The 9,857-nt window shown below is 33.9% G+C and overlaps 1 pseudogene; it reads right to left on the bottom strand.

Moving 5' to 3' along the window:
• Positions 1-7,237: 7,237 nt before the first annotated feature.
• On the bottom strand, positions 7,238-8,370 carry LOC124918081 (annotated as a pseudogene).
• Between the last annotated feature and the right edge of the window lie 1,487 nt (positions 8,371-9,857).

A 9,857-nucleotide genomic window follows, 5' to 3' on the forward strand; every position in this document is an offset into this window, starting at 1 on the left:
TATTCTCAATGACATCATTTCTAAATCCCTCTTGGCTAAGACAACCACTAATGTCTACTCCAAAAAGATCTTTGAGATGATGGTGGATATAACCAGGGGAATAACCATCAACTAGTCAAAAATCCTCTTCGATAACTTGGTGAAGATGATCTCTTCTCCAAGGAAGCCAACTGGGTATGCTTCTTCGCTCAGCATGTTGCTCGCCTATCTATGAGTTAATGTTGGGCATGAGGTCCTCATTAAGTCTTCGAAAGTTTTGGATAATCAAAGAGTTTATGACTTTGTCCTTAGAGTAGGAAGAGCAAAGGTCAAGAGAAGAAGTCTGACACTCCAAAGGGCTCTAAAAGCATATTAGGACTTTGTTCTTCCATATGATGTCAAAAAGGGGGAAAAGAATCGGCCTGCAATCAAGGGGAAGATCAGACAATAAGGGCTTTAATCTAGGGAAGAGAGGGATAGGAGTGTCCCATTTTGATAAATTTTGTTTTTTGTCTGTTAATGGGAAACTTTGATTATATATGAAATTTAATTGGCTGGAATTTTTGCTAGTTTCCTGATCTTCTAACTAAGTTTTAACATCATCAAAAATGGGGAAATTGTTGAGTCAAGTCAAATTGATTAAAAATAAACTTAGGAAATAAGCTTATTTAAAACAACTCTATTTAATTGTGGGTTAACAGTATTTTGATGATGTGCGAATTAATCAAAGTAAAACTTAGTTATGCACAGACAAAGATGAAGATCTTAATTTAATATCGCAAACGAATAAGACTAATCTGTGAAATTGCTTTTATGTAGGCACAAATCTAAAGGATTGTGCTACTTTAGACGTGGTCTGAAGTAGGCGTTTATAGACATCTTGCTACTTCAGACCGAGTCTGGAGTACGCGAGTAGACGTCGTCTAACTCTTTTAGATGTGGTTTAAAGGAAAGCGCACTTAGACGCAGTCTAACTCCTTTAGACGTGGTCTAAAGGAAAGCGCAGTTAGACTCGGTCTAACTCCTTTAGACATGGTCTAAAGGAAAGCGTAGTTAGACGTCGTCTAACTCCTTCTTAGACGCGGTCTAAAGGAAAGCGTAGTTAGACGCCGTCTATCTCCTTCTTAGACGCGGTCTAAAGAAGAATCGTAGTTAGACGTCGCCTAACTTTTTAGACGCGGTCTAAAGAATAAGCGTAGTTAGACGTAGACTGCACTTTGCGTGTGTACAAAAACCAAACTTTCGGTCTTTATATTTCAGCTAATACCAACTATATAATAGCAAATTGCAGTTTGTTTTCATCAAACATATATAGCTAATACCAAACATATAAAGAGCATACCCATTTCGATGGAGTCGCCTTGCTTGCTACCGTCGTGGTCTCGTGGTGCGGCGATGCTGCTGGAGTTAGGGCTTGCGGGGAAGCGTCCAACGATAGTCGGGGAGGGATAGGGAATAGTAGCGTCGCTCGGGGGAGAAGAGAGAAAGAAGAACTGAGAAATGGGGAAATGAGGAGGAAAAGGGAAAGAAATGGATATAAAAAAATATTAAGGGTAAAATGGTCAATTTTTTTGAAAAAAATTTCACTTTTGCAAATTTTTTTTAGGGTGGGTTATTTTTAAAATAAGACCCCTTTTCAGGGTCATTTGATCAAATTTCCCGTTAAGGACTTATGTTGTATGTCTAAAGATTCGAATCTGCGTCTATCAAGGGACTATGCTTAATTTTGATCTTAGAAAATGTTTAGGAGATTCATAATAATTAACGAGATTTAAATAAAAAATGATAAAAAAAATATGATATAAGAGAGTACACAAATGGAACCTTAGAATTAAGTTTTTTAAACTAGGCAATTCTAAGGTTTTTAAACTAGGTGTTTGCTTGAACATGATTGCGATGAATAATTTTAGAATCATGTATGAATTTTTCTCATAATTTTTGGGGGTCGTACAACTGTTTATAATACCGCATAGTTAGAAATTTTCCAGACGTGTTTTAAAAATTCTTTCTCATGTTGATCAATAATAATTTAGGAGCGTATAGAAATTTTACTTCTAAGTTTTAGAATGATGAAACTCAAGTTAATGATTTTTTTCCATGAAAATTACAAAAATTTATTTGTTTTAATTTTGAGGTATAATTAATTAGAGTTATGTTGTTACTTAGATTTAACAGAGATAGTTAGCTTTCCATAGGCAAACGTTGATTCTAATTATTGATCATATGTAAATCATATGTAAATCATAATACACATTTGTCAGCATCAACACACTTCTTATTTCTTATATTTAAAAGCTTTTAATAACTTTGTTGTAAGCATTTATTTTCTCAGAAAGAAAATAAAATGTGAAAACATACCTAGTATTGAATAACTCTTTTTTTCTAATATCTACATTAGTATGTATATATAATACCTTTTATAAAAGAAATCATTAATACATACATATATACTATAACATTTATTATAAAAACTATCATTAAAAAATCAACATAAAAAAGTGTAAAAAAACATAAAGCATTTTAATATTAGTTTAGTACATGTAATTTGAAAAATTGAAAGCTACATAAATGTTTTGTACAATATTTGATTCAAAAACTAAATTAAAATATACCATACTAATTGAAATAATGCAAAACTATATTTATTATAAGAACTTTAACTTTATAACATATTTAATTGAAAAAATTACATAAAGAGTATAAAAAAGAGCATAAAGCATTTTAATATTAATTTACTACGTGTAATTTGAGAAATTGAAGGTTACATCAATGTTTATATGTAATATTGGATTCAAAACCTAAATTAAAATATAAAAAGGGTATAATAAGACAATAATAAGATGAAATATCACATTTGTAATAAGAATATGTGTATAATTTGTGTAGTTATAATTTCACTATAATTATAATATATTTTAATATAATTCAAAGTCAATGTCACTTTTTCAACTATATTGCTGTTTAGTTGTAAATAAATTTATGTTGGGGTTGATGCATAAAGGTGAAAAAAATTTCTCTTGAAATTTACAATAATTTTGTTTAACAAATAAGCTAAATTTAATTCAAGACCATTTTTATTATAGATTTTGAATTATAATTTATAACCATAAGATAATTTTATATTTTTTTTTAATGAAATCAAAATTAAAACATCTATTTTTATTTTTATTGAATTCATCATTCTTTTAAAGAGTAAAGAAATGTTAACACATTTTTTTTCTCTCTGGCATGCATAGTGGGGTAGTAAAGTTGAGAGCTATTTTATATTTTAAAAATATATAAAATTAAATAACACTTAACAATAATACTCTCCTTAAAATCATTAATATATATATATATATATATAACATTCTTATTAATTCTCAATTTAAAATGTTTGCATTATTTATATATTTTAATAATTCTTATGGGATGAGACATCAAACTGCTCACTTAAACAGACGAGTTAAGACAAGTTTTTCAGTCACCTCATCAAGTACTTGTTGTCCTGACAGTGAAAGTTCAAGGAAGGTTCTCCCATGTCGAGCAAAGCTGGCAAGAAAAGACAGATTCGTCTGTGTTGCCTCACGGTCCTTAAAATGCTCCATACTGGTAAGATCCTTGATGATATTAACAAAAATACTACTATCGTCTATTAATCTAACAAAGTACAGCTCCAGTAGGAGCTTAAATGTGCTACGCTTCTTCATCGCTCTTAAGTTCTTGTCTGCCTCCAAATCATCACTAGATTTTCTAGGAAAGAAGATTTTCAGCAGGAACTGAACCAAACTTGGTGAGAAATCCTTGTACCTTTGATGAAGCAGCGAACGAATCTACGAAAGGATAACAAACATTACCAAAAGGGGGCACAAAATATAATGTATGTGGAATTGAAAAATAGAAACACAAAACTGCTAAATCCATTCACATGTCTCGAGTTTCTACATCTCATGTGGTCCAACAAATCATGTTCCGGGTACAAAGTGAAAAGTCATCCACCTAAAACTAGACATGTTGAAATATGAATAAAAACTCAACAAACTGAAAGAACTATCTAGGACTGGTATGTGACTTAGCATGACAGATGACTACAATATATAGTTTAGCACTTTCCCAGTCTAAAATCCACTATAGAATTAGCTGCTTTAAGTCGAATTGTGTGGTCGAAGAGTATAAAACAGATGATAATAAACTAGTCATGTTTATTGATATTTTAAAAGGAATACACTGACAAAAGGAAACAGTATTTATGTAGTAACATTTCATTTGAAATATCTAACCAGTTCTTTCAGGATTCAAGTTACTTTGCCGAAGAGCAATCTTTAGCCTCCACTAGTTTTTTTAATTCTTCATGAGGAGTGGCTGTTTCCTGCTATTGAAAACAGAAGGAAAAAAAATCTTGTGTAAAGAAAAATCCTCTAAAATTTAATAATGAAGAATATTACAACTACTTCTCAATCCATGAAAAGTAAGAGGAGCAAAAATCCATTGCAGAAAAGACTGTAATGATTCTTAGTACTGTTATTGATTACTAAAAAGAATCAGAACATCAATCATGTGTTAGAATTTCAATATCAGGCTAAAAAGGGGACATAGATCAGATGTGGTGTTCTTCCTCCTGCATTTGTACTGTATTATCCTTGGGCAGACAGACTCTTGCGCTTGAAGCATCATCTTCGTTGCAAGATTGGGGACAAACGTTTGGATAACCTCATAGGTCCACACTTGTAAGGCTAGTGCGAACCCATATAGGGTATAAGAAACATCGACATTCTTGTCTTTATTTTTTTCCCCATAACTTTCATATTCTCCAGATATAGCAACCTGTAACGATCAAGGTCCTTGTTCAAACCCATTATGGTTGCTCTAAAGGACAACTTTCCCCATGGAAAATTGAGGAAAGTGTCGATGTCCTCGACCATGCTGAGGAGTTTGATATTTATTATCCTCTTTGGGTCAAGGGCGAAGATATATTGGGAACCAAGTATACCAGCCCCAATTTCCATGGATCTTCCTTATCAGAGCATGACATGAATTTCGAATGAAGGTCTGCTGTTCTAATAAGTTGATTACTTTTAAAATATTTAACAACCAAATGTGGACATTCTTCAACTTGATTGAAAATGGTTTCCTCCGCAGGGAATCTCCCAAAATTGAGGCCTGTGACCAATGCAAACTCTCCATTCATGAGGAACTTCATCTCCATAGAATTTGAGCTGCACTTCCTAAGGAGCATTTGATGTATAATCGCTCCTGAGAAACGCAGTAACGGGTATCTTTTGAATAAGAATCAGAATTGGGTTTGCTCTACCCTTTCCGTTAGAGCCATTGAAGCAAACTTGGTGACAATTTTTTTGATATTGGTTTTCCATGAGACCCTCCCAACAAACTCAGGAATTATGGTAGACTTCATCTACAAAACAAGGAACAACTTTGGACTAAGCAAATTCAGAAAATTATAATTACCTAAACTAGAACATAACAACTCAAGCAACATCAAAGAATACACGAAAATTCTATATGTTTGCATTCTTTGTTTCACTTTAATCAGACATTTGTTAAGAATTCTTAACAAGTTGCTTGAAAACACTAATATACGAGAAACATAACAAATGCCATTTTTCGTTTATTAAGAACACTGATATACAAGAAACAATACAATGCTCGTGAAAATTATAACCATTTCCCATGAAAGAATAAACGAGAAATGCATGTATGCAGAATAAGAACACTGATATAATACTTGTGAGTTAAGAACACTGAATAAACAACAACATCATATACACACATAAACTAATATAAGATACATGAATCCTAAAAACTAAGGATACATCAATATCCATCAATATAAATGGCATAATATATGACCGAAGAGAATATTACAAATTAAACGACAACCCTAAACCCTAAACTCACCTGAATATATGATCGAAGAGACGGACGGACGCCGAACGATGATGTTGAACGAGGTTGATCGATGATGTTGAACGAAGTTGGAATGGAAAGTCGACAGTTGTAAAGACGAAGTTTTGGAAGTTGGGGTGGGAGAGAGTCGATAGATCTTCGTGAATGGGTTTTGTTTTAAATTAGGGAAAAAATTATATATATGATGAAAGACGAGAAATGCCATTCACGCATTTTCATCTAAAAAGCATGAGTTCATAAACGTGTTTTAGATGAAAATGCGTGAATGGAATTTCTCGATTTTCCATTTACAAGAAATGCCATTCACGCATTTCATCTAAAACGCGTTTATGAACTCACTCTTTTTAGATGAAAATACGTGAATGACATTTCTCGTAAATGAGTATTAAATTACGCGCGATGGGTATTACAGACTTTTCGCAAGGCAAAAAGGCCCATTTTGCAAACATTATCAGGCGCGGGCCTTTTTTAGAATTAAGGCTATTATGGAGGCCATTTCATCAAATTTCCCAACTTAACATAGGTAGGATAATTTTTGCAAATATAACCTTTTGGTTATGGCAAAAGACACTTATACCCCTCAAATAAAAATTCCCTCTTTCCCTTCTCTTCTTTCCACTTTCTCTTCCTCCCCCCTTCATTCCTCTCTTCTCTACGGCCACTCCACCACCCCTCTCTTTCTTCATTCTCCAAACTCCAAGCTCCCGACGCCGACACGTCCAAGCAAATGCCGCCGAGATGTCCCCTTCTTCTGCCTCGACTATAGCATCCCACCAATGGGTATGTTTATATTTTTCCATAGGCGACAATTGTATTTTTCGTAGGCGACAAATTCATTTTTTTTCAGACGAAAAATGCATTGTCACCTGCAAAAAATGCATTTGTCGCCTGCGAAAAATGCATTTTCGCATGTGAGGTCATTTAAATTTCTTAACATTGTTTCACTTGGCTAATCTTGCAGAGATTGTTGGTTAAGTATGTGTCTTTGATTTCGTAGATCTATTTTGTGGGTTTATCTTTTTTTTTCTGCTTGTGTTGTGTTTAGACATTTTATATGTGTTTTGGTTAAAACTTTTATTACAACTAATTACTAAAGAAACACAATTATTCTCATTTTAGGTTGTTATAACTTACATGATTATGATTACTTTTTTTCGTCATTAGAGTTTTATTTCTAGCACAATTTTACAACCGACATTCCTTTGATTAAGCCATTTGTGCCACTCTAAAGAGATGCATACTTGAATGTAAACTAAGAGTACTTTGGCTACAAAAGGCATAGAGGATCCTTAGATTCAAATGAGGTAAGTTTACTTTTACTAAAGGGTTACTAAGTCCATAAAGCGAGATGAAGCTACTTGTCTTTATTCTTCTCCTTAATTGACGATGAAGATGATACAACACCAATCCTATAGGGGTCGACACTGTAAGCGTACTGCTGAATAATGGCGAAAAAAACCATCTCCAGACACATTAACACATTCTGATACGCCTCTTCAATTTGCTCCACCTTAATCAAAATATGATGGGATTTTATTACCCCCATGGCAGCTAGAATCTCAAGCACAATCCCCTGTTTTGTTTGTACACAATATATTGAATGATTCACAAATATAATGATTTGGATCCATATTCAAATGGAAGGTTAGAATATTACCTGCCAGAAAAGAAGAAGACAATTCCCTTGATGCACAAGAATTTCGCTAGAGGGTTGTGTGGTTTCAATTCTTTATCAAATACATGGTAAAATATCACAAGAGAATACAAGGCAAGTGAGACTGAAACGTTTAAGATAATAGTAAATGTCCAGCTGACCCAACTCGGATATATTCCCATTCTTTGAAGAACTATCATCAAGATTGAACATACAGATCGAATCACAACAAACTGTCATGTGCACTGCTTTAGATGCTTTAGCGATTGGTGATTCAACCGAACTGTATGGGGATGCAATTAGTATAAAAAGAACCACATCTTTTAAACAGAGGAAACAAAATCCTCAAAAACTACACCCAAAAAAACAAGTTTTTCCCACATGAAAGAGAGTCATTGGAAACGAGTGGTGAATTTCTCTTCCTTTTACCCCATCTGGAACTATGTTCTTGCTCAAGGATATGTTCAAGTAGCTATACATCAACGCCATAAACTTAGCAATCTCCTGCATTTACAACAACAACAAAATAATCTCTCATTGGAATTAAAAAAAACCTTAAAAATGTTTGGTACTATACTTACCAAAGATTCATAGAATTCCTTGATTGATTCAAGAAAAGTAAAATAAGAACTGCTCTATGTAGAATGTAACAAACCAGTGTAGGATACAACAACATATAAAGGAGCCATGAGAATGATAACCAATATAGCCTTTTGTTCCTTTGGTTTCCTCCAGAATAATATATGTGTGAAGACTAATTTAGCAGAAACCAACAGTGTAATCACCAAGCAACAAGTTGTTGCAATATAAGTCATTTGTGTTGGATGCATCTTTCCTTAATAATTAAGAACCTGCATTACAGATTTGAATCTTCTTCAACCCTTAATAACTAGATTTGTTGTATTATCACGTGGTAGATTTCAGAATATTTCCTAAGATTCTAAATCTAGAAGCTAGAAAGAAAGGTGTATATCAAAGTAACTAGGATTCCGAGTAGAATCGCGCAAAAGACACATAGTTTTTTGAGGGATTTATTAAAAGTACGGTGAAAGCAGTATCCCACAAGACTAGTACTTTAATATTGCGAGATGAGACAAAGATATAGAGAGATTACATGAATGTGAAAGCAGCGAAGGTTGTGAACTCCGATGCATTTTTCATAGGCGATAAATACATTTTTTGTAGGCGACAAATGCATATTCGCCTGCGACGCTTACAACAGATGCATATTAAACCCTAAACTATTCAGTCACCCCCAAAACTCTAAACTATTCAGCCACCCCCAAAACCCTAAACCAAATGCTAAAACCCTAAACCATTCTTCAATTTCAGCATGCATGCAAGGAAAACAACGGAAAAACGGGCATAACTCACCTGAAATGATGAAGGCATTCCGGCGTTGCCTCGAATAGTTGATTGACTAACTTCCTTCGTTTCGTTGCTTCACTTGGATCATCGAGGGAGAAACTGAAATAAGAGAAAGGGAAACCAAAGGGTCCGTCAAGGGAGAAACTGAAAGGGAACGAGGATACGGAGGAAAAGAAATGGAAATAACCCAAAATTTTAATTAAGGGTAGAAGTGTCTTTTGCCCATGGTAAAAAGTTACTTTTGTAAAAATTTTGATCCCTATGCTAAATTTGGAAATAACCCTATTATCAGGGTTATTTCGTCAAATTTCCCCAAAGGACGCAAAGATGAAGATCTTGTTGAAGAAAAAGCGACAGCCCCAAATCCTAGGGTTTGCGATTTTATTAATCTGAAACACTAAAAAATTAGTAGAGGGGTATTCGAGTGGGAAATTTGATGAAATGGCCTGACAAGGGAAATTTGACGAAATAACCCTGATAATAGGGTTATTTCCAAATTTAGCATAGGACATATAATATTTGCAAATGTAATCTTTTGCCCATGGAAAAAGTCCCTTTTGCCCCTTAAATAAAAAAAATAAAAAATGGGTCCCTTTCAGTTTATTTTCCTTTTCCCTCTCTCTCCCAACCTCCTCGTTTCAGTTTTCCCTTTTCTCCCATTTGCTATTCCCTTTCATGATCACAACGAACTAACATTGATCCTTCATCATTTCAGGTGAACCAACAAAAGGAAGGAAGCCAAGAATTTATGTTGAATTTAACCAAATATAATTTTTCAGGTTTTACTCAACTTAATCATGGTGCATGGTATATGTAGAGACATGTTTTCCAGTTTTTAATCATAATGAAGCTTGGGACATTCTCGAACATATCAAGAAACGAGTCTGCCTACAACCCCATGCGAAGATTAAGAAAGGATGACCAACAATAAGGCGTAGGTCATCACAAGGTG

Source organism: Impatiens glandulifera, unplaced genomic scaffold (genome assembly GCF_907164915.1).
Source record: "Impatiens glandulifera unplaced genomic scaffold, dImpGla2.1, whole genome shotgun sequence".
Taxonomy (NCBI): domain Eukaryota; kingdom Viridiplantae; phylum Streptophyta; class Magnoliopsida; order Ericales; family Balsaminaceae; genus Impatiens; species Impatiens glandulifera.